General features: G+C 38.4%; 1 protein-coding gene across 1 annotated transcript in view; it reads left to right on the top strand.

The window, feature by feature from the left end:
- The first annotated feature begins 17,594 nt into the window (after positions 1-17,594).
- Positions 17,595-22,788, top strand: part of per (period circadian regulator) — a 72,272-nt gene continuing 67,078 nt past the window's right edge. Inside the window, 1 exon segment of the mRNA XM_083114785.1 lies at positions 17,595-17,765. The gene's annotated coding sequence lies outside the window, so the exon portion shown is untranslated.

Genomic DNA, 22,788 nt, shown 5'->3' with positions numbered 1-22,788 from the left:
CTTCCCATATCCATCCCAACCCGATTTCGAATAGTTTACCTTTAACTTATTTTGCCCACGAGCCCATTTCCCTTCCCCTTACTTATTGTATGAGACCCTTTCCTTTGGTAAGGTGCCCTTAAGTCGTTAGTTACTGGCTTCAACTTTCGACATGTCTGTGATAATAATAATAATAAAAAATATTTTAAAAGAAATACATTAGAAAACCCTGTAGATTACCATTTCAAGTAAGTCCATAATCCTTCTTCCAAATCTTACTTTCAAATTAGTTTATCCAGGCTACAAATCATTTTACATACCCTTGAATGGAATTTCTTACAAAGAACAAATCGAAAGTTACGCAGCTCCATTTGTTGGACATTTAACAATGCCAGCGAACAGTTGGTTACGAAATAATATAAAGGTATACAGGCCCGCCCATCATGTTTCTCCCCCTTTGTATTGTTTCGAGATGCTTTATCATAGTTGCTATGGAGTGTTACTTAGAAACCCCAGTTTCCCTGGCGACAAAATTCAATTTGCTCGGGCGATGCTCAAAATAATCTCCCCTTTCTGAACGAGCAATTTCTTGTCTTTGATTCGGCGAAGCCTCCAAACTAACGAAGACCTGCCGCTTCGAGGAAACGGCGCTGGTGTCGTTGAAGAAAACGTGATATCGGAGGGAAAAATCTTACCAAGGGATTTTCTCATGAGAGTTAAGTTTTCTTCCCGTTCCTATTGAAACTTTTCTTTTAGGATTCACTGGGATTTTCTTCCCAGATCTACCGCATTTGCCGGCGTATAAATGTGTACATTTCTTAGTCAAAAGCTTTATCACTAAATATTATAATTTACAGTATTTCAAAGATAATGTAATACTTTCAAGAAGTAGCTTACGTACGCTAACTAGGATAGAATACATTTTCATCTTCTTCGTCAAAACCCAGACATTCATCTCTAGAGCTGAATGAGGAGTAATTGTAACTTTCCTTTCATGGCAGAAATTAATTATAGGAAATATTCCTGCACAAACACAGACTGTGCAACTACCAACTGTGCGTTTTGGTGGATGGATTTTATTTTCGATTTTTAAAAATAGAGGGTACGGCAACTAAATCTAGCTGTTTTTAATTACAAGTAAAAACAAAACTCTCTCATGCAACGAAGTCAATTTAACACATCTTGTACAGTGGGATCCATGAGTATTACCGTGCAAATTGTCCATCACCATGTTCATGCATTTTATTTGACCCAATAAGAGCTTCAAGAATTAAAAGAAAAAACTCAAAACAAGCTTTTGATAACTTCTGCACCAGCATACATAAAAATCCATCGCTTAAAAACACATAGGATGTAAAATAAAAATTAATGAAAAAAGTCATGGACAACATGCCTCTCCCGAGTTTCAATAACTTGCACAAATTTTACACGCGATTTATATGTAACAATGTCTCTTGTTACGTTCCTTTTGGGTGACTAAAAAACTGATTAATGCAATTATATTGGTATCATCATACTGAGCTAAAAACAAGTGTTGCGTGCAGCTTGTCTCTTTGGTGTGAATTCTAACTAATAGATATCTCATATGCAAAGACAATATGTGCATTGGGATCCATGAGTATTACCGTGCAAATTGTCCATCACCATGTTCGTGCACTTTATTTGACCCAATAAGAGCTTCAAGAATCAAAAGAAAATTCAAAACAAGCTGTTGACAACTTCTGCATCAGCATACATAAAAATTCATCGCTTGAAAACACATAGGATGTTAGAGAAAAATGAATTAAAATAGTCATGGACAATTTGCCGAGCAATACTAGTGGATTTCACTGTACAGTGGGATCCATGAGTATTATCGTGCAAATTGTCCATCACCATGTCCATGCATTTTATTTCACCCAATAAGAGCTTCAAGAATTAAAAGAAAACTCAAAACAAGCTTTTGACAGCTTCTGCACCATCATACATAAAAATCCATCGCTTAAAAACACATAGGATGTAAGATAAAAATTAATGAAAATAGTCATGGACAATTTGCACGGTAATACTCATGGATCCCACTGTACTACATCTCAAAGCATTTAGCATGAGTGGCAGATTCATGCAATTTCTTGACAAGGACAGTTCACTTTTTGAATAGCACACCTGTGAGGAGCGGCAACTGAATCTGACGGTTTTTAAATCAACACTGAACGGAAGTTGCTCCAGGGAAGGACATTCACCGTAATCTGCATGTTCCCAGTCGGAATACCATTTTACTGTGGATAAGGATCTTCAAGGAGACGGCATCAGCAATGACACCTGGTGGACATCTTAAGGTTCGAAATCCCGAGAACAACAAATAAGTTCGGATCTCTGTTTTGAGAGTCATTCAAAAAATGAACTGTCCTTGTCAAAAACTGCATGAAACTGCCTCTCACGTTATTTTCTAAAAATGCATTGAGATGTAGTACAAGATGTGTTAGTTGATTGAGATGGTGTTTTAAGTCCACTTTATGCACAGTAAGGCTAACTGGGACTGGACCGACAGTTTATAGTGGGATCCGAACCATTGTGTGCCTCCACCGGGTACCGAAGCCGGGACATGAGAGAATTTTGTTTTCATTTGTAATAAGAAACCGTCAGCATTAGTTATCGGACCCTGTATAGGACTAAAGAGTTGACTTCATCATAAACGTTGAGTGTGTAATGGTACATGATCCTTTTTTATTATTAGTGTTTTCATTAATGTTTTATTTAGGGACAGATATACTTTTTAGGTAGTTTCAGATGTAACCTGCTGAGGAGCTGGCCTACGTGACTGGGAAGGTCAGTTTTTTCAGAAGAGGGGTAGTTTAAAAAAACTTGTCTTTTCAAACCCCGGAGGGAAGAGAAAAAAGTCGTTTAGAAGTGCATCACACATATCTTTGCCGTTGCGCAGATACCAATTTTCATTTCGTCTCCCTCTCTTTTAGCATCACGTGTTCTACGCTGCTCGCCAACCTCCGCCATTGTTGCCATATTTTCATTCCTTTCCTGGACACACTCGCGCAAACATCATTGAAAACAATTGAATAGCGCTCCAGCTCGCGGTTCACACCGTTCGGCAGGGTCGGTAATGTGGCAATATAGCATGACGAAGTGGTTGCTTCTTTTATGCAGTGCATGTTCATTGGCTAGCTAGTAACTAGTGTTGCCAACTGTAATAATGAAGCACTATTTCTGTCACTGAAGGAGAAAGGCAGTTAAAGTGACGGTGAATTTTGTTGGATTCGAAGCACCATATTTTTATTTCATACTAAGTATTTGACCGGTTTGACGTTGTGTGCGTGTATTGCGTGTGTATGTGAAACTGTGTGTTTGTTAATGAACGTTAAATTCCATAATGCCTCCAGTTCTGTCAAAGTTGAAATCAAATACCTTGCATAGCCAAGCTCGGAAAATTCACAAATTGTTCATATTTCACAATTTTGGAATTGTTCAAAAGAAAGAAATTATGAGCATGAGCATGAGCATTTCAACTCTTGGCTCCGGCACGTGTTCTTGTAGAAATTGCATAGAGGAGGCTGTCATTTTTGCTGCTTAATGCAATGCATATTGTTTTCTGTTTTAAAATTGCCATGCTTTGATGGGTGACAAGTTCATAGCAAAAAAAAAAAAAAAAAAAAAAAGGACGCGCAGCTTATCGTCTAGTGGCAGTATATGTACTTCTTATTGTTGTGGAAGCGGGCATCGTTTGTAAATGTACAACAAAGGCAACCGACTGTCGCCGATCACAGAGAGGCAATAATACTGCTTGAGGAGGAGTGTTGTTGTCCAATTGTCGATGTTTAACACGTTCGCATGTTATTAGTTCGAGGGGCGCCCACTTGTCAAAATTATTGGGGGGGGGCTCTGATCACTGAAATAAATGAATGAATGACTCACTCCCTCCTTTTTTAAAAAATAAAAATTTCGTCTTCGTTTAGGAGTTTTTAAGCAGCTATTATATTCCTCATGAAATGAAATGTAACATGAATAACGTGTGTCTGCTCATTTGTTTTTTAGATAACAATTAACATTTTTATTTAAAAGTAGGCTATGTATTTACATTAAGAGGCCAACATAACAGTTTTATGCCGGCCTCGGTAGCCGAGCGTGTTGGGTGGTCGGCTCAACTCGCTTTGATTCGGAGGTCTCGGGTTCGAGTCCCGGCGTGTTTTAATGTCCGCAACAGACTTGTAAAGAAAGGACATGTGACGGGTGCAAATAACGTTAGTGTTGACGTACCCATAAAAATAGCGAATATTTAACAGTTTTATATAATTATTTACATAAATGCTAACACAAATCACAGGCAAATAGTTTTACTTTTTTTGATCTTGCTACAATATTTTACTTTTTAAATTTAATTTTTGCAATAATAAATAAACACAGCACGCCGTGCTTCAGCAATAATGCCTTTGATCATTCCCGCTTTCGCAATATAGACTTTTCATAAGCTTTCCTTGCATACTTTACTGCAAGCCAGTGTTAAATAAACTCAAGGACTTTAGAATTATTTTCCACTTATTCTTTGGACTAGAGGAAGATATTTCGAGGATAACTAAATATCGTACATATCAATATTGCCTGAAAGTTGTGTTTACTACCTCAAATTGTTCAGAATTCACTAAACAACATATTGGTATAATGTCATATCACCTCGTTATTTTGAAACTCTTTTTAGTAAAAATGTTAACAATACTCATAATTATATGCTTAGTGTATAGTAATAAGTTATAGTAATAAGTTTTGCTGTATCCGTTCATAGCCCCCCCACCAAAGTTGATGGTTTAGCGGTCTCAGCGCCCCAAATTTGATGGTCTAGAACATTTCAAATGTGTATTTAAAGTTAAGTTCATGTTGCACAATTCAGAGTAAACTTTACAAGAGAAGCATTAGATCCTCTTACATTAGATCCTCTTAAGCAAAATTATTTGAGGGGCTTTGCCCCCACATCATTAACATTGGGGGGACTCGAGCCCCCCCCCAAGCCCCATGGAGTCGGCGCCTAAAATTAGTTCTCAAAGCAGTGGTAATGTGGGTCGTGTATTATCTGTCGTTGCAGTGCCGTACCAGTGTAGACGGGTTTTGGGAGTGAACAGTTAGAACGCCACCAGTGCATTAATGCAATGGAAAATAATAAAGTGTTTATTTTGTTTGAAATCACTCAAATAAGGAATCGCTATGAAGAAGTCTTCTTTGCAGCATTTTTGGTAATTTTACGTATGTGTTAGTTCATATTTTGCGAATTTTTAGTCCATATGTATGTAGCTACATACAAAGCCACTTGTTAGTACATATTAATAAACCTAGAACTGGTATAATGCATGACGTTTAAAACTCAACGTTAGATAGACCTGAATTCTCTAATTTCCTTGTTGTACGTAACAGCTGTGCATCGGCGCACTCCAGCGATTTTTCTATCTGCTCCATTAGCAACACTGCTTCTTGAGTTGTGTCGCGCATCGCACGGCAGAAATATATGTGCTGGGCTCTACTGCCTTTATTTCGAATCGCCTGTGTAAGGGATTCTATTGAGTAACGGCGGTTGGAATTTTTTAGTTGCTTGGTCAAGAGGAGAGACGTTGGAAGTTCTCTCGGTCCCGGTTTGTGGCTGTGGCTAGTCTAAGCGGGCTAGGGGTCATTGGGTAACATTATTTAATTAGAGGTAGTTCTGATGGTCTAGGCCAACGTACGAACCTCTATTCTACATACATACATATATATATATATATATCAAAAAATATGTCAGTTAATTTCATTTGGATCATGTGGGGGTCGTTGCATTTGTAATTCATTTGTACATATTTAAACAAGAAATAAATAGTGTTCTTATATATTTTAATCTGAATGTCCGAGCTTTCATTCATCAGAAAAGCAAGAGTTTCCCTTATATCCATGGTACAGAAAAATAACTAGAAATTGTATGGTAGTTATTCTAAGATGTGTTATTTCGAATGAAACGTATTGTTAGTTTATTATGTTTTTGCATCGCATTCACCTGTGGCAGTAACGGAACAAGTAACAGGTAGAACCAGGCCAGGTTACTGTTTATTCAAGGAGAAAAGAAGGCAAAACAAGTGCTTGAAATTAAATTTGTACCGGAGCACAAAGACTCGTAAATTATAAACAGAAAGGACAGATATTTTCACGTTACGTATTAATTCTTTAACTCAAATTGAAACATTTGATATTTTAATTTTTATTTACTCTCTGAAAAACGTTAAACAAGTGCGAGAATACTACATATAGTCCATTACGCACAGAGAATGAAAATCGAAATTTCCATCTTAGATTGTCAGAAATTTATGAAATGTTTTCGATAAGACTTAGTGTTAAATATATTTTTCATCAGTCACACCTCCTTGTATTTGCAGAATATCCGCATATTTAAACATATATTGGAGAGAGAGAGAGAGAAAGAGAGACGGAGGGAGGGAGAAAGGAAGAGGGGAGAGAAGAGGGTAGGCAAAGAAAGATACATTTCTCCTTCAATTCTTACCTTGCCTTGCGATCTTCTAATCTGCATTCGGCAAAGAAAATATTTCAAAGACTTTCCTCTTAAGGTAGATAACAGTAAAGTAAATAGGAAAATACCATAGGCGTGAGTATAGATTTGTGTCCTTGGAATGTATAAAAAATCTGGGTGACATTCAATACATCTCCTCATTCACAATTTCCTTTCTCCCGCCTACGGATTTGTGCAAATGTTACGCATTCGGTCAGAAACTGACGTCACAGTGGCTAATCCCCTCTTGACAGACTAAAATTGCCACCCGTAATCTATATAATCTCTCTCTCAGAAGAGTAGGGAAAATAAAAGCGAAATTAAACAGAAGCTCTCTTCGTGGATAGCAATGTATCAGAGAATTGTTTACTCCCCAAAACCTACGTCATTATAGACGAACTTGCGTAATCTTGTTTGTCCTTTGTTCTCTGTTTCACCAAGTTTCTTGCCTTTTTTTGAAGATTATATTTCCTTTGTAATAGCCCTGGCACAATTTTGTATTTTTGTCGTTGCAGGTTAAGAGAAAATGTAATAAAAGCACTGGCTGCCATTTGCTGTAGGACGACCATTAAAGCGTTAATTTGATTATTTGTACAGTACCAGCAAATTGTCCAGTGTCATGTTTACTATTTTTACGCAATGCGACTTTCAAGAAGTGAAGCAATCGCCATTAGCATCTCATATGGGTCTTTGTGGCTAGAGCACGCCAAATACTTTGCCTTTTAAAAATGAAATCCACACGCTTAAGAAACCAAATTGTTTCACTATTATCTATTTGAAGAATTCTCGCAACTTAATTACTGACTGTTATCAAAATATTTCGTAAAAATTTGTTACACCTCCAATATGATACTTTTTGATTGTACTCCACATGTATAAATCCGAGCCTGCTTCCAAATGAAATACCTTAGAGTTGGCAATCCATGAGTATTACCGTTCATGCATTTTATTTCACCCAATAAGAGCTTCAAGAATTAAAAGAAAACTCAAAACAAGCTTTTGACAACTTCTGCACCAGCATACATAAAAATCCATCGCTTAAAAACACATAGGATGCAAGATAAAAATTAATGAAAATAGTCATGGACAATTTGCACGGTAATACTCATGGATCCCACTACAAATCATATACCCTCTTGGAAATAGATAGGATACCTGCCGTTTTAAAGTGTGAATAAAATTTCGCTTGCTCGTTGCGCCAGCATCGGGAAACAACTGAACCACGAGCGGCTAACGACAGCCATAATAATATGGATATGATAACCGCACCAAACTTGACATTTCGCAAGTTGCTAAAGCTGTCGCTAGCCCTTCGCCATACACCTCTACCTGGCCAAGATTGGAAAGCTATGTATGGAATCTTAAACAAAATCCAGCGTGCTTGTGGCGCCAACATCGGGAACCAACTAAACTTCTCGTGTCAAACCTCGAGCATAATAACCTTGAAGAATAAACAGCTGAAACGTAACAAAAATGATCTGATTTAGCGCACCGCAGTTAGTTCATCCCACTCACTGAAGGAAAGCCCTCTGTAAAAACTGAAATCACAAGGATTTTGAACTTGCACTGTTGGCCTCTTTTATCTCATCCGGCAGCGGATAAATGGAGAGCGATATCTTTGCTTCATTCACGATACAAAATTTGATAATGGAGTGTCATCAGCGGAAAATTCTTATGGGAGACAAGTAGGCACATTCTCTAAAAACAAAATCAAATTTATTTATAACGGAAGTCCAAAAACATTGGGATGAAGACATGTCATGTTTCAATTCTCATTTGGAACTCTCCACCAGATGGCAGATAAGTCAAATAAAGATCAACAATAATTATTCTTATACTAATATTCAGCAATGGCAGTTTCTACATCGAATTAGAACTTTATCGTGTCTATTTTTCACGATAAATAACATGGCTAAATACAAAATATTAGTTTAATTGATAAGTTGCTTTTTAATTAGGTTAAGCATGATTGGCTGCTAGAGGAATGCAGCAATTAAGTGATTGGGTCGATTCAATAAGTGACTCTGTAATAAAAATCTCATATGCACATATAACATGTACTAAACACGGGGCTTTTAATCATATTTTAGTCTTTGTACAATTGAATCTTGTTAACTCGCAACATATTGTACATTATAGTCGTGTCTGGGAGTGATTGTTTGATTTTGGATGCAAGGGACTACGATAATTTACTTTTATGTTAATTGACGATTATTTGTTCATTTTAATCTACTCGAGTGTGATTGCTGAAAATCAGATGTCAAGGAGGACGCGATCGTATTTTTTTTAGAATGTGCTTTTTTAGACAAAATTATAAAATAAATCTCCGAGTTCAGCTTACACAATGTTTATCAAAAGTTTTGTCTTTTGAAAAACATTGGTTTAGCTGAACTCGGATATTTGTTTTATAATTTTATGCAGTAATGTGTGTCACAAGTTCGCTAGCAATTTGCCCTAGAATGCCTTTTCATTTCCTTGATCAGAAAATGTGGGCTATTACGTTTACAGTTTTAGGCCATATCTGAGAGCAATACAATAAATTTGTAATGAGTATTTTTGCCTATTTGAGTCATAAGTGCATATTTCGCATTTTGAGCGTTTGATTCGGGAAAATGAAAAATGTCGATGTTTATCAACTTTAGTGCTATATTTTGTATTTTTGGTGGTTCTTTTTGCCTGTCTATTCTGAGAGCTTTTAGTTCTAACGATACCCTATTCTGGTTATCAACCCATATCCTCTCTAATTTCCTAATAACGATGTGATCACGAATAATATAGGACACTGAAAAGTATCATATTGGAGATATAAAAATATTTCATAAAAATTTGTTACAACACCCAGTCAGTAATTAAGGTGTGAGAATTCTTTAGGTGTATGAGACATTTTGTTTCATTAAGCGCGGGTGCTTTAGCTCGGGCCCATATAAGTTGGCATCACTACTCTTATATTTATTGATGATGTATTGTTAATTTTAAACGTCTCGGTGAAGATTAATTGCTTGATTTTACATCTCAAAGAAGATCACTGTCTTTTTTGACTGATCTCTCGGGCCATCACCCCTCACCTTTTCTTCGTTCCTGTATGAGCCACTGTTGCAGAAACTGATGTAGCAAGTAATCTGTGCATAAGAATTTTACTCGCAGTTCCAGAAGTTTCCATCACATGCTTCAGCCGCACGTGAATCTGTTACGTGGCGCTCAATCGGATACCACGCTATCTCCCTTTCAAGATCTGGCAGACTTACATCCCTCGTCTCCCACTGTCTTTCATAAAGTGACTCGTAATCTAAGATGTTTACCAGCTCCTTGGTTTTCAACACGATCTCATCGAAATGCAATTGAGCCTCCCCGATGGCGTAGTGGTAACGGGGTCCTAGGTTCGATGCCCGGTGGAGGCACATAGTGGTTCGTATCGCACTTTAAACTGTACTGTAGGTCCAGTCCCGATTAGCATTTCTGTGCATAACCCAAAATAATAAATAAATAACCTGTGGCGTAATAGCACATGTGAGATCATCCAACCAGTTATGGGGTGACGTGTGGTCAGCACGACGAACCCCCAGCCATTGCTGTAGGTTTCTGTTATGATACTCATTTGTAGCTCCCCAATTTCCTATCGCTGGTGGGTGATCACCGGTCTCATACACAGAGGCCGAAATCTCAGGAGGTAAGTTGTTAGATTCCCTCAGGAGACTTGAACCTGTGCGTCCCGTAGACGGAGCCTAAAGCTTGCGCCTTTAGGCCGCACAGCACGGTGCAAAAAGTAGACGTAAAAAGAAAATCCAATCAAAATCATCCAAACGGAGCCGAGAGTAAAACAGTACGATATTTTGTTCATTGGTGTATTTTCTGCGTGTGATATTTTCAATGAAAGCCCTTGCACATAAACTATGAAGTTGTAATTTCCTCGCAATGTTTTCAACCTAAAGCATTATACTTTTATGTACAGCATTTGCAATTTGTAGGTTAATACGAGGGGAGGCTGATAAGTATTGACCCTTACCCAGAAAAAAAGGAGTTAGAAGGCTGAAATATGCAGGGTGTACTGGTCAATACTTCTATATGTAATGATGCAAGAATCGACTTTCTATGATTTTAACTTCTCTTTGTTTTTCGGGTCCAACTTGAAAATGGCAGTACCTCCACAAACGTTCAATGCAGAAGAGAATGTTGTTGCATGACAATGCCTCGCCACACTCTGCAGGTGAAACAATGGCGACACTGATCTCCTTAGGCTTTCAAGTTTTGCCCCATCCACCCTATTCGCCTGAGCTGGCTCCATCTGACTATAATTTGTTCCCCCATCTGAAAAAACCTAAAGGGACAACGATTTGGGAGTGCTCAGTAGGCAACTAATGCTGGAAATGAGTGGTTACTCCAGCAGTAGGAAGATTTTTTTTGCAAGGACTTCTGAAGCTGCAGTACAGATGTCGCAAGTGCATTGACTTTCTGGGGGAATATGAAGAACAGTGTAGCAGTTACAGCTTCCTAGCTGAATTTTTTTCTGGGTAATGTTCAATAATACTCAGCCTCCAATCGTATTAGTGTACATGGCGGGAAGCAAAGAGATAAAGCCCTTTTTACACATTTTGTGTTCGGGAATTTTCGTGTGACGGGTTGGAGCGGAGCCTTTGATATCCTCGAAGACCCCGCCTGTAGCCGAAATTAAATTGTTGCCTCAGCTCGGCCAATGAAAAAATATATAGCTCCCTCCACTTTTTTCTGCCTGATTGTACGAGAAACGTATTCCCGCTAACAGTCACAGCTTAATCTAAATCCCTTCGTATGCATAACAAATTTCAACAATACCTTGAGACAGAACTTGAAACAATTGTGTTGCAACAAATTTGAATAGTTTTATTTGCAGTTTTTTTATGCGGAACGTCGCCACAGATAGGCACGGGAGGCTCTGTAGAGCGACCACAAGGAAAAGAACCTTCGGCAAAGTCCTTCGCGCACCTTCCCTTCAATCGTTTCAACTCAGGGCTATAAGGAAGCATGCTTCACTCTGCCCCTCCCCTCCAGCTGGAGTACGATGCATAGGAGTTGCGGCTCTGCGCAGGTTCTTTTGCACGTGGTTCCACTATACACGAGAACTTATCACAATTACTTATATAAGTAATACGTATACGTGCATAGAGAAATATAAAGAGAGAAAATCAGAGTGACAATTCAAAGAAAACAATAAAGAGAGAAAAACAGAGTGAGAAGTCAGAGAAAACAATAAAGAGAGAATACAGAGTGAGAAGTCAGAGAAAACAATAAAGAGAGAAAAACAGAGTGAGAAGTCAGAGAAAACAATAAAGAGAGAAAAATAGAGTGACAAGTCAGAGAAAACAATAAAGAGAGAAAAATAGTGACAAGTCAGAGAAAACAATAAAGAGAGGAAAACAGAGTTACAAGTCAGAAAAAACAACAGAAATATAGAGAAAGTGGAAGAGAGAAGTGAGTTAAAAAGGACGGAGATCGAAAGTAAGAGAGAAAGAGATGGTGAAAGTAACTAAGAGAGAAAAAGAAAGTTAACATAGAAAGAGACAAAGGGAAATAAGAAAATTTAAACAACCCCCTGTTGTTTCTTCCTTTTGCTCTTATTTTTCTGTTTTTCTTCCTCTTACTTTCTTTCTCCATCTCTTTTGCCCTTGGTTTCTATGTTCTTTCTCTCTCCTTTTTAACTCTCTGCCTTCTCTCTCTCTCTTCCAGATTCTCTTATCTCTCTATTGTTCTCCGAAGCAGAGCCCACACGAAAATACGTATTTGGCTCACACGTAGCAGCTGCGATTGGGTACAAAAACTGGGGGAGGGGGGGGGGCAGGCAAGGGCAGTTTACTTTCTTTTGGTAGACAAGGATTAGCATTAAGAGGCCATAGTGCGCGGGCAGAAAGTGGCGTAAACATTTTTTTTAGCCTTCTAGCGAAGCGTCCCATGGGTTTGATACGAAGAATGTATTAAATGGAAGTGACAAAAAATATTGAAAAAACTAATTAAATCATACCGTTTTTATATGGCTTTAAATTCTAATTAAACGTTACAATTTGAATGAATACGTCAAATAAGGGACGTAACATACAGGCAGCCTAAGGGGGCCAGAAAAAAGTATTTCTCATGTGAAACATTTACGCAAAAATTCACGATAACGTGCTTGGACATTTTTACGCATTTATTTTTTAATAAAACGCATTTTGTCTTGTCTTCTTATACTCTCGATTTTAATATGTTAACAATAAAGAACCTCGAACGCCACGAAGCAAGTGTAAGGTATTTAAATGCTTGCGGTTGTTTTCAACTCAAGAAGGGCATCAGTAATGTATTATTATTATTATATAAATATGATAATTTACTACCGTATCCCTGAAGATTTTGTATTGATTCACATTGAGATTTCAAATTTAAAGAACGGATGGGGGATGTCGCATTCTGGAGCCCAGTCTTGGTGACGGGCCACAAGATAATCTGAAGAACCGTGTCTAAAAGGCTGCACTTCTTGAAGCTTATCTTCAATCATGTCTACACTACATAGACTTGCACTATCTAGATACACAGTTTTCTTCCGTTGATATTGAGGAAAATTCCTCCAATTTTGGTATTTGTTTAATTAGCGCTCCTGGTGGCAGTTTTAAAACAAACGCACAGTGGGATCCACGAGTATTACCGTGCAAGTTGTCCATCACCATGTTCGTGCACTTCATTTGACCCAATAAGAGCTTCAAGAATTAAAAGAAAACTCAAAACAAGCTGTTGACAACTTCTGCACCAGCATACATAAAAATCCATCGCTTAAAACCAACATCAGCCGACTAGAATGTGTTCTGTGCCTCTTGGATTTCTGTTTTCATCACGCGTGTGTGTTCAGCGAAAAGCTGTGTTTTTCTTCAATGAAACATAAAACCTTTTGTTAAGAAGTTAAAATATTTTGTAAATGTAAATATTGCTACATTTCTGTGTAAGAAATATCTAACGCTCGCGATATTTCACACGTGCAAGGCGGCATAAACTTAGGGCATGATACTAAACAGGTAACAACGGGCGTGAATAATTTATTGAAGAAATGATTTGCAGTGGAGGGGGTTCCTTCGATTGGAGAGACTTGTCAAGTTTCCTCTTTACTTTGATATTGTGAGTACATACTCTACTCTCAGTCCAATAAAATAAAATGATAAAAATCACCCAGATTGCCTAAGATAGGGGAATATATTACTTTCCGGCAGTCTTAAATACATGCCGTTACATATTACCTTCTATTTTACAATGCTTTTCGTTTCAAATTAGCATTCAAAATAAAATCCTACTTTGCAAGCTTCCTTCTCATGACTAAATTTCATAACTATAATTAAATACTGTCTAGTTCAAAAGACATCGTTCTCACAGGCAGTACGCCACCTGGTTGTAATCCTTCACAAAGTTGAAAAATACGTGTGAATTCTGGAGTTTCTTTGTGCCAATTACGATATTTCAAACATAATTCAATGTAGGTTAACGTGTAAGTGTGGATTTATTAGTACATCAATCTGTTAAAATTACGGTATATTATTCTTTCGAAAGTCAAGGGTCTTTACCGCGTGACGTCACCTGTGTTCGTTGAATGTCCCTGACGGGCCCACCTCTATAAATGGCACCTTGGGTAACATCGTTCGAGACAGATACGTTGCTTAGAAACTGAACCTTTTTTTAAAAAAGCAATAAATCTTTGTTTCTTGCAACGTCTCTCCACCCTTTTTCTCGGAGTTCGCAACTATTGTGTCTTTCACTTGAGAAATTTTATATAGTTTTCTCAGAATCCAATCTTTGTTCTCTAAGTTCACTTATATCCTACACTTTGAAGCAAACTCTTGAGGATATTTTCTGCTGTCTGTCCGTTGCCAGAGAGTGCGATCATACCCAATTGATGCCGATATCGATACAGTTTGCCAGACCGTATACGGGATTGTCCCCCTTTTTAAAGAAATGTACCGGAATCCCGGAAAATGTTCTCGGGACACCCATTTGTCCCGTATTTAGCTAAAGAAATAATAAGTGAATGAGAATAAGCCGTGTTCTGAATTTTATAGTAATGCATTGGGAGAAAATGTCCTCTTAAAGGACGCCAAGAGTTCACTCAAATGTTAATATATTTTATCAAAATGTTAAAAATTAGGGATTAACAATGCTTTAAACAGCAATTGATATTGTAATGTTTAAAAATGTTATGAAAATAAATTTAACTATATCCATGCCTATATAATCTGTATGTCCCTTTTTTTTTTATTTTAGAACTCGAGCAACCCTAGATTCAGTATACATGCCGATAAATTATATCGGCACATTATAGGTCCCGGGTTCGATACCCGGTAGAGGCACATACTACTGCTTCGGATCCCACTTTAAACTGTAGGTCCAGTGTAATTAGCCTATCTGAGCATTTAAAACTTAATTATTAATAATATTTCAACGAAGGGCAATAAAATTTGTAAAAAACAATTACAATCAGTCACAGATTCAATAAATGGCGACGATTAGGAGGGCGTGGGGTGCAGCTGACCCCCACTTATTTGCCCTCGCACCAAGAAAAAGTAACCTATCTTTACCCCCCTCCCCCCTCAAAAATGTAGACACCCAATCGCAGTTCCTGGATACAGTTTATGAAAGTTTTTCGCGTAACGTTTATGATTTTAACACTTGGAGGGTTATATTTAAGACAGTTTTGACTTTTAGTAATACAAATTATTATTTTTCTTAGTTATATCGGAACGGGGTTCCATTTAAGACATTCAATTTTCATTATTAATACTATGAATGTAAATATTGACTTGAAGCACGCCAGTGTAACGGGTAACCAGTATTTAAAGATAGTAGAAAAATATAGAACACTTAAAATTATTTGTTACTTGGTTATAAGTAGGGCTCGAAAGTTGAAGACCTATAAATTGCCAAAAAATGACCTATAAAAAGACCTAAAAATATTTTAAAAAAAGACCTAAAAACGGAAAAAGAGGACGTATAAATGTGATCCAAATTAATTAATAACTACAGTTTTAACCTCCCCATCCCCTCCCTCTGTGCGGCACCTTGAGATCTTTGCAGGCGTGTGCTGTCTGGTCGTACACCGTGCTGAAAGCTTCAAAACAAGAGAAAGTTGCCACTTACAGCGCGACCTTCCAGACAAGTTACGGTTAAAGGACCTTGTACGGTACCTGCTTCAGTCGTCCAAAAATGTTTTTCTCTCGTTTCAGGGATCAGTTCAAATATATTTCTTTCTTTCTCTTTTTATTTCTTTACTACAGAAAGGACGTTTAAGAGGTGATGAACTGATGATGATTCGAATTGAGAATGGGCAGTAAAAATGTAGTCGAAAGAAGGTGAAAGTTGCAAAAAAAGGCCGTTAAGACCTAAAAAAGGCTTAAAAAACGAACAATAAGCCAAAAAACGCCGAAAAAGGCAAAAAAGGACAAATAAAACCCACCTTTTTCTGGCCTACAATGATCCAAAATGAACATATATTATGTTGGGCCTCGTCTTCGGACACTAGGAAAAAATGGATTTTTCCTCAACTTCCTAGCCCTAGTGATAAGCTTTTATTATGTAAGAACAATTTTAAACATGAAGGGAGGCAAGTATTTTAGGATCCTAGAATTCATGGACCTAACTTTGGGGGCGGGGGTAGATTCAATCTTGAGACTTAACTTTCGGGGGCAGAATCAAACTTGAGTCTTCGGGAGGCAGGATCGACAAGTTTTCCATCCCGTAAAAAGTCCAGAACTATTTTGATAAATCATAATTTGCATTTGCACAATCATAAAGAAACTCCTCAATACCTTGCTTCTCAGCTCCCAGGAGGTTAAGAAGTATCCTTAAATTTTAAATTTAGTAATCTGAAAATTTGTGAGGGGGGTCACCACCCCTTGCTCCTGACAAGTTACGCCTATGCTAGAAGTAGAACAAAGAAGTAGGGAAACGGTTTTTGCACGTTCAGGGGTGCTAATACCCCCAAAGGCCCATGATGCACTCCTCCGCAAAAAGGGGCAGAACAATATAATACAGACATATTTAAGCAATATATGTTTACTTTATATACTTTAGGCTCACTTTCATGTTTGTTAACATAAAACGTACAAAACTGCTCAGGCCACTGCCATTGTTAGTGTACTGAACCTTATTCTTCACAATATGTCTCCTCGACTAACCTTGTATTAATGCGAACAGCACGCCACCCCCCATCCAAACCGATTCTAAAGGCATAAAGGTGGTGTTTCATTTCAACCCTATCACCGCGATCACCCACAGGTAGGTAGAAAAACTGTACATAATAACCAAAACTGAAAATCAATAACAAGTTAATAGAAAGAAACGATCCCCCCCTCCATTTTTATGTGAAGATATATAGAATTGTTATAAAATTTTGCCCCCCCCCAAAAAAAATTACATGACGCGCGTGTCATGAAACCCCCCTGTGTTTAATGCTCTAGTCTTTGGTGTCAGGGTTTGATATTCGTGAAGTACCTACATGGACGTCCGCAGGACTTTTTCCAGGGAGGGGCAAGGAAGGTTTTTTTTTTTCCAGGGAGGGGCAAACAAGGCACATTTTCTCCAACAAAAGTGTTGTTCCCTAAAAAAATATTGCATAAATTTAAATTTATGATGATCATGCAATAATTAACACATATTATTGTGGCTAAAATGAAATTATATGTGTGAAATACATAATGTTTGGTTGACTTTCATTTTCCAGTGGGGGCCACGGCCCCCCCCCCTTCCGGACGCCCATGAGTACCCATATTTTTAGTATTGCTTCCGCACCGTGTGCGCGGTCAACGAACTCAATGCGTTGCACTTTACGGAAATCCCATGTGCAGACATTAGCACTCAAAGGAGTTCGTCTTGCGTAATTAGTCAATGGAGGTACATCAGAACGCCAAATATCAATTTAACTGGTCGATCAAGGTTCGCCTCTGTACCGCGCACACCGAGAGGCGAGTGAGTACAAGCTGAATGAATTCGGAACTCCGCGCACTGGAATTTACCATTGAGAAATTTCCCCTCCACGGTTGCAGCACTGCACAGCGAGTTGGCACCACTGTCCGACTCACGTGTAGTGGTACGTGACGACGACTCTCGTATAGCCGGGGAATCGACCTGCTCATGAAGTCAGCTGCATAGAGAACAGGGGAGCGAATGTGTGTTGTAGTGATGTGAAAGTGTGCAACCAAGAATATTATATTTTTGTTCGGTGTTGCGAGTGGTTTCGTTGGTTATTACGCGAGAGTGTTTCTACACTGAGTTGCATACCGTTCACATATCCAAGGTAAGTCCTGTTTTCAAGTCTTTCTGCTTTTTGTTTTTTCTTGGCCTGTAATTACGATTATGACGACAGGTTTACCAAGGCCAGTTTGTAGCCTGGTTGGCATTCGTGCATTTATTTCAGATTCATGTTATTGTGATCAGTTCATTGAAAATGTAATTACACCCTAAACATTTAATTTGTTGTCAATTTATGGAAGTCCGAACCTGCATGTGACCTAAATTCGCTATAGCACAGAACATCGACACAGGTCATCGACTGGCTAAGCAACCTAATTTATGTACAAGGACACTTGCATTTGCGAAATAACAAAGTAAACCTGTGTACTTTGCGCGTATTTTTAAAATTCTCATGAGTTTTACCTAGGTTTGGATTGTTTTAAGTATCATTTGCGTGCGACCTATTTCGTAAAACTGCAACTGCAACTGCCCCCCCAAGCCCCTCCTAATCGCCGCAATGATTGGTGAAGTGTAACGGAAGCAAATGTCGCTTCGTCTTGAGTTTGTACACATAACTCAAGTAAACAAGTTCCGTTATCAGGTGTGATTCATATTTTGCTTCTTCCAAGGAAATACATCCAAAATTATCTTACAATGAATATAGTGCAGTTAGGAGAGGATCTGTTTCAAGTTATCGAGATACCCAACCTGTTTTAAATTGCATAAACGAAACACAAATGTGGAAATATAAGAATTTCTTTGACTGGGAGGGGCTTGGGGGAATTGTGGAAGGGGATGACCTCGGAACTCAATGCACAACAAAGTTGTTCCAACTGTTATGTATTTGGCTAGCAGTTTCTTGTATCCCAACGACGAAAGAAACAGTGGGCGAATTGTCCACCACCATCTGAATTACACAATGTCGTGACAATGAATTGAAATAAAGACGTCAATAAGCAGAGAACAATGCCTGCTTCGAACCAACATTGTTTCATTCCTTAAAACAACACAGGATGTAGAATAAAAAAGTTATGAAACTAGCGGTGGACAATTTGCCTACCATTATCTTTGACGTTGACTGTACCTGTTCCCAAACTTCTTATAAATGTTTGTTTAATTGCGAGCTATACGTACAGTGGGATCCATGAGTATTACCGTGCAAATTGTCCACGACTAGTCCATTTTTCTCTTACATCCTATTTGTTTTTAAGCGATGAATTTTTATGTATGAGGGTGCAGAAGTTGGCAACAGCTTGTTTTGAGTTTTCTTTTAATTCTTGAAGCTCTTATTGGGTCAAATAAAGTGCACGAACATGGTGATGGTCAATTTGCACGGTCATACTCATGGATCCCACTGTACAAGGAGGCGCTGTACTATACGCATGCAAAACATCGAGATGTAGTTCGTACAGTTGATGCTCTTTTGTTCCTTGATTCAGTCAGTATTGGGACGGAAAGAAGGATTCTATGGATTGATGCGAAAGTTTTTGGTATGCCCTGAATGTCTTCACTGGAATAAAAGATCGTCTTAGAAAAAAATGAGAACCATTGCTTATTTCAAAAGTAGGTTGGAAGAAATCAGCTTCTTTATTTTAAAGGCCTAGGATTAGAAAAACGTTGCATGTAAAATTTCCTCACGTATAGTCTTTCCTGACATGGATCTGGAAAATTTAATTCATATTTAATGCGAATAGCAGTGTTTTTTAATGCAATTTTTCGTATAGAAGGAATGAAAAATGACTCGAAACCACTGAGCTATCAAGAACAATTTCTGTTACCAGAAAGGATGTGAATTATCATGCTCACTTGAGATCCAATTCCAAAGTGAACCCGAGTTTGATTCCCAGGGTCTAAGGTCGGAATTTTTCCGGCCTTGTCCTCGCATAAAGTGGCTCTGGGGCTCATCCAGCCTCAAATAAATAGGTACCTTGGGGGCAACCCTGAGGGGTAAAGGCGGCCGGAACGTGGTGCTAATCACATCACCTCCAAAAAATGGCCGAGATCGAGAATGTGTGGGGTCCTACCCCTATGTCCCCTAAATGTGCCTTCATAGCACGGTGCTATATGCATGGGCAAACTTTACCTTTTATGCCTATAATAGAAATATATACTCTATACATGATTTCTTTTCTAAATTAGAGATACATTATTCCTTAAATTTATGTGGTACGTGATCTAGTCTAGGATTTATTATCACATTTTTTGGTACACTCTTGTTCGCATAAAGTGACACTTCATAAGGTTCGACAGTTGAGATGTGCCACTTTATCTGAAGAGGAGTGTACATATATCCTGTCTGCACTTGCGAATCCTGACTGTGCATGTAGTGGAGTAGTGCATGTTAATGCTTCTGATAATCTTATCGAAAATGTGACATGATGTCGAGGGCATTGCGATACGTTTCTTCCGCGTCTCTATGAATCTTTGAATTCTTTTAATTGTCGAGACTGTTACAGTCAATACAATAATAGAGGAATTCTTCAAAGATAATTGAATTATAACAAATGCTTTGGTGTTAAGAGTTCTCCGTGTGTATCAAGGATTTTAGAGATTGCGTTTTGAGGTAGGCTATGAGGATCACAGGAGCACTTGACTGATATACCGTGCGTCCATTTCGATCTTCAGCCGAGAGATCGGGAGAAGCGTGGCGGGCGGCGCTGGCTGGGATGCCGAAATTTGCGGCCTGTAATGCCCGCTTATTTTTATGGACATATGCAGACATTTATATAAATATTGCAAAACGAGCACTCACCTGTGTTATAAGAGTTGTTCAAACTGATATCCACCAAGTGCCAAGTGTGTAAACTTTAGGGGAGAATACGTTGAATAGCCTGAAACTTTCGTGCCTGTAGCTAAAGTCCTTCTGGGTCGGGCCGAGAACTTATCAGCCCCCCTCGTAACGTGAACCTTGCGGCTGGCATTCCAATCCTCTTACTGACACAACACACATACACACTGCAATAACACAAACAAGTAACGGCAAGTAACCAATAATAACACTCTTGCGCACAGTACGAAATTAACACGCTCTTGGTTTACATCTGCTCGCCACTATATTCACAGCTCTGTCGCGAAGGAACAAAAAACTCGAGCTCGGAGATTTCGGATTGCAAGGAAGCTCACGAACACCATTGACTTTTAACGGTTTCGTCAACAGCGTAATCTTGATACAGTGTTGCACATTCGAAACCTCCAAACGATTCCCATGGCCACAAAACTCTTTCAAGGATATAAATTTAAGCAGGACGTTACTGGTCAAAACTATGATTATAATGTTTTATTATCTGTGGCTCTTAACATCGTTTCTAAAGCGTATTCTTTTGTGTATATAAGGGCAGAACTTGGATGAATTACAGATGATAAATTATAACACAGGTTAGTGCTCGTTTTGCAATATTTATATAAATGTCTGCATATGTCCATAAAAATAAGCGGGCATTACAAGCCGCAAATGTCGGCATCTCCGCCAGCGCCGCCCGCCACGCTTCTCCCGATCTCTCGGCTGAAGATCGAAATGGACGCACGGTACTTTGCCAGGACTCTGCAATGGATGAAAATTCATCTTCTTTCATTGCCTTGAGGCAGCAGAAATCATAATGGTAGTCCTTTATCTCGAGTTGGAACCAGTGTTTCTATCTTGCTTTTTTTCAACTTATTTTGGCGTTAACTCTCAAGTTTCCTTAAACCCGAAGGTTTATGGCTGCAGCAACACAAGCCTTCCTTCTGTCCCTATCCTGGGCAAGATCAATCCAATCTTTTCCATCCTTACCGATTTCCTTTAGGTCCATCTCAACGTTATCCCTCCATCTTCGTCTTGGCTTTCCTACAGGTATTTTACCATCAGGTTTTCCAACAAGAATCCTGTAAACTATTTCTTTCCCATTCGTGCCACATGGCCTGCCCACCTAAGTCTTTTTAATTTAATTAATCTAATAATATCTGGACATGAATACAAATTATGCAGTTCTAAATTATGTAACCTTCTCCACTAACTTGTCTCCTCATCTCTTTTAGGTCCGAATTTTATTTTCAAATACTCTTAATTTATGTTCCTCTTTTAATGTAAGGGGCCAAGTTCCACATCCATATAATACTACAGGCATAGGCGCCGACTCCATGGGGCTTGGGGGGGGCTCGAGCCCCCCCCCAATGTTAACGATGTGGGGCAGAACCCCCCAAGTATTTTTTTTTAAAGAGGATCTAATGTATTATTTTGCTTCTCTTATGAAGTTTACTCTGAATTGTGCCACATGAACTTAACTTTAAATACACATTTGAAATGTTCTAGACCATCAACTTTGGGGGGGCTATGACCAGAGACAGCGAAACACATGACTTATTACTATATACTAAGTATATAATTGTGAGTATTGTTAATATTTTTACTAACAAGAGTTTCAAAAGACGATGTGAATGAACTAGGGTAGTGGATGGCACGTTCGGGCTACAAATGGCTCTCCCATGACATTCAGAACGAGATCATTGATATATTAGGGAGATATGTTTTGCGCTCCGTGTGACATATCCATCCTTGAACAATTGACATTCTGCACTCGAACTTTGAATGAAAATGTTGATATTTTTGAGGAGTTCATGGGCTTTTACGAGATTCCGGACACAGAGGCCAAAACTTAAAAAAGAGAGGGAGTGAGTAATTCATTAATTTATTTCAGTGATCAGAGTCCCCCCAATAATTTTGACAAGTCGGCGCCCCTGACTACAGGCAAAATTACTATTTTGTATATTTTAACTTTTAGTTTCTTAGATGATAAAAGTTTATGAAGATAAAAGTAACACGCACTTCCTGAATTAAGTCTGCATTTTAGTTCTTTTTTAATATGGTTTTCATTTGTTAGTATTACTCCTAAGTGGTTGAAATTGGAAACTGATTCAAACGAGTTGCCAATTTTCGACATGTTTACAGGTTTTTATTGCATTTGAGTCCCCCCCCCCAAAAAAAAATTCTACACATGCAAAGCAAGCCTCTACTTGGGCTTAAGTTCAGAGACAGAGCAAGAAGGTACCTTCTTGGTGACCTGTCACAGAAAATCACTTTGATATATAGGAAGGAGTCTAGGGGTACAATA

The sequence above is a fragment of the Lepisma saccharinum genome, chromosome 29 (genome assembly GCF_977018435.1).
Source record: "Lepisma saccharinum chromosome 29, izLepSacc3.1, whole genome shotgun sequence".
In the NCBI taxonomy this organism is placed as follows: Eukaryota; Metazoa; Arthropoda; class Insecta; order Zygentoma; family Lepismatidae; genus Lepisma; species Lepisma saccharinum.
The sequence above is the reverse complement of the archived record's forward strand: the minus strand, read 5'-3'. Positions and strand labels throughout refer to the sequence as shown.